Source organism: Arachis ipaensis, chromosome B2 (assembly GCF_059453495.1).
Source record: "Arachis ipaensis isolate K30076 ecotype BB chromosome B2, ASM5945349v1, whole genome shotgun sequence".
Classification (NCBI taxonomy): Eukaryota; Viridiplantae; Streptophyta; class Magnoliopsida; order Fabales; family Fabaceae; genus Arachis; species Arachis ipaensis.
The window spans coordinates 69,566,777-69,570,477 of record NC_142437.1 but is presented as its reverse complement, the minus strand read 5'-3'; the positions used below and the strand labels follow the sequence as shown (position 1 = coordinate 69,570,477).

Here is a 3,701-nt window from a genome sequence, read left to right as displayed (position 1 = left end):
AAAATATGAAATAACAATAAAAATAAATTAAAATTTGATAAATAAAAATTGGGTTGCCTCCCAACAAGCGCTTCTTTAATGTCAATAGCTTGACAGTGGGCTCTCATGGAGCCTCACAGATGTTCAGAGCATTGTTGAGACTTTCCAACACCAAACTTAGAGTTTGGATATGGGAGTTCAACACCAAACTTAGAGTTTGGTTGTGGCCTCCCAACACCAAACTTAGAGTTTGACTGTGAGGGCTCTGGTTAACTCTGCAGTGGGAGAAGCTTACTGTGCCTCTTTTCCATGTTTATAGAAGGATGACCTTGAGTTTTAGACACAAGGGAGTCCTCATTCAATTGAAGGACTAATTCACCTCTGTCAACATCAATCACAGCTCTTGCTGTGGCTAGGAAGGGTCTTCCAAGGATGATGGATTCATCCTCATCCTTCCCAGTATCTCGGATTATGAAATCAGCAGGGATGTAAAGGCCTTCAACTTTTACTAACATGTCCTCTACTTGTCCATAAGCCTGTTTTCTGGAATTGTCTGCCATCTCTAATGAGATTTTAGCAGCTTGTACCTCAAAGATTCCCAATTTCTCCATTACAGAGAGTGGCATGAGGTTTATTCCTGACCCCAGGTCACATAGAGCCTTCTCAAAGGTCATGGTGCCTATGGTACAAGGTATTAGGAACTTTCCAGGATCCTGTTTCTTCTGAGGCAATCTCAGTTGATCCGATGCATTTAGTTCATTGGTGAACAGGGGAGGTTCATCTCCCCAAGTTTCATTACCAAATAAATTGGCATTCAGCTTCATGATTGCACCAAGGAACATGGCAACTTGCTCTTCAGTAACATCTTCATTATCTTCAGAAGAAGAATACTCATCAGAACTCATGAATGGCATAAGGAGGTTTAATGGAATCTCTATGGTCTCTAGATGAGTCTCAGATTCCTTTGGTTCCTCAGAGGAAAACTCCTTATTGATCACTGGACGTCCCAGGAGGTCTTCCTCCTTGGGATTCACGTCCTCCCCTTCTTCCTTGGATTCGGCCATGATGGTTATATCAATGGCCTTGCACTCTCCTTTTGGATTTTCTTCTGTATTACTTGGGAGAGTACTAGGAGGGATTTCAGTTATCCTTTTACTCAGCTGGCCCACTTGTGCTTCCAAATTTCTAATGGAGGACCTTGTTTTATTCATGAAACTCACAGTGGCCTTAGATAGATCAGAGACTAAATTTGCTAAGCTAGATGGATTCTGCTCAGAATTCTCTGTATGTTGCTGAGTGGATCATGGAAAAGGCTTGCTATTGCTAAACCTGTTTCTTCCACCATTATTAAAGCCTTGTTGAGGCTTTTGTTGATCCTTCCATGAGAGATTTGGGTGATTTCACCATGAGGAATTATAGGTGTTTCCATATGGTTCACCCATAAAATTTACCTCTGCTATTGCAGGGTTTTCAGGATCATAAGCTTCTTCTTCAGAAATGCCTCTTGAGTACTGTTGGATGTAGCTTGCATTCCATTCAGACTCTGAGAAATCATATTGACTTGCTGAGTCAGTATTTTATTCTGAGCTAATATGGCATCCAGAGTATCAATTTCAAGAACTCCCTTCTTCTGAGGCGTCCCATTACTCACAGGATTCCACTCAGAAGTGTACATGAACTGGTTATTAGCAACCATGTCAATGAGTTCTTGAGCTTTTGCAGGCGTTTTCTTTAGGTGAATGGATCCACCTGCAGAAGTATCCAATGACATCTTAGCTAATTCAGACAGACCATCATAAAATATATCCAGGATGGTCCATTCTGAAAGCATGTCAGAAGGACACTTTTTGGTCAGTTGCTTGTATCTCTCCCAAGCTTCATAGAGGGATTCACCTTCTTTCTGTCTGAAGGTTTGAACATCCACTCTAAGCTTGCTCAGCTTTTGAGGACGAAAGAACTTGGCTAAGATAGCCGTGACCAGCTTATCCCAAGAGTTCAGGCTATCTTTGGGTTGAGAGTCCAACCACACTCTAGCTCTGTCTCTTACAGCAAAAGGAAAAAGCATGAGCCTGTAGACTTCAGGATCTACTCCATTAGTCTTAACAGTATCACATATCTGCAAAAATTCAGTTAAGAACTGAAAGGGATATTCAAATGGAAGTCCATGAAACTTGCAGTTTTGTTACATCAGAGAAACTAATTGAGGTTTAAGCTCAAAATTGTTTAATCCAATGGTAGGGAAGGAGATGCTTCTTCCATGTAAATTGGAATTAGGTGCAGTAAAGTCACCAAGCATCCTCCTTGCATTATTATTATTTTTGGCTGCCATCTCCTCTTCCTGTTCGAAAATTTCTGTAAGGTTATCTATGGATTGTTGTATTTTAGCTTCTCTTAGTTTCCTCTTTAGAGTCCTTTCAGGTTCAGGGTCTGCTTCAACAAGGATGTTCTTGTCCTTGCTCTTGCTCATATGAAAAAGAGGGAACAGAAAATAATAATAATAGGGATCCCTTTTACCCAGGTATAGAGGTTCTCCTGTGTGAGTAGAAGAAGAAAAGAATGTAATGTAATGAAGGGAAAAAGAAAAAATTCGAACACAGATGGAAGAGGGGGTTCGAATTTGGGTGAGATGAAGTGTTAGTAGATGAATAAATAAATAGAAGGAGATGAGAGAGAAAGAGGATTTTCGAAAATAAAATTTTGAAAAGGGGTTAGTGATTTTCGAAAATTAGGAATGAAATCAAATTAAAATTAAAAATTAAAACAATTAGTTAATTAAAAAGAATTTTTGAAAAAGAGGGAAGAGATTTTCGAAAATTAGAGAGAGAGAGTTAGTTAGGTAGTTTTGAAAAAGATAAGAAACAAACAAAAAGTCAATTAGTTAGTTGAAAAAGATTTGAAAATCAATTTTGAAAAGATAAGATAAAAAGATATTTTTGAAAAGATATGATTGAAATTAGTTTTGAAAAAGATTTGATTTTTAAAATCACAATTAATGATTTGATTCACAAGAAATCACAAGATATGATTCTAGAACTTAAAGTTTGAATCTTTCTTAACAAGTAAGTAACAAACTTGATATTTTTGAATCAAGACATTAATTGTTGATGATATTTTCGAAAATTATGATATAAAATTAAGAAAAAAATTTTTGAAAAATATTTTTAAAATTTTCGAAAATAAATAAGAAAAATGAAAAAGATTTGATTTTTGAGAAAGATTTTGAAAAAGATAAGATTTTTAAATTGAAAATTTGATTTGACTCATAAGAAACAATTGAATTTTAAAAATTTTTTAAAAAGTCAATCCAAATTTTCGAAATTTATGAGAGAAAAAAGGAAAGATATTTTTTTGATTTTTGAATTTTTAATGATGAAAGAGAAAAACATGAAAAAGACTCAATGCATGAAAATTTTGGATCAAAACAATGAATGCATGCAAGAATGCTATGAATGTTAAGATGAACACCAAGAACACTTTGAAGATCATGATGAACATCAAGAACATATTTTTGAAAATTTTTATATGCAAAGAAAACATGCAAGACACCAAACTTAGAAATCTTTCATGTTCAGACACTATGAATGCAAGAATGCATATGAAAAACAAGAAAAGACACAAAACAAGAAAACATCAAGATCAAACAAGAAGACTTACCAAGAACAACTTGAAGATCATGAAGAACACTATGAATGCATGAATTTTTGAAAAATGCATAAATTTTT

General features: G+C 35.6%; 1 non-coding gene across 1 annotated transcript; it reads left to right on the top strand.

Annotated features, from left to right (window-relative positions):
- The first annotated feature begins 1,804 nt into the window (after nt 1–1,804).
- Nucleotides 1,805–1,912, top strand: LOC148574296 (small nucleolar RNA R71). Its single transcript, XR_015905617.1, has one exon. It is a non-coding gene; the product is annotated as a small nucleolar RNA R71 (small nucleolar RNA).
- The last annotated feature ends 1,789 nt before the right edge of the window (nt 1,913–3,701 follow it).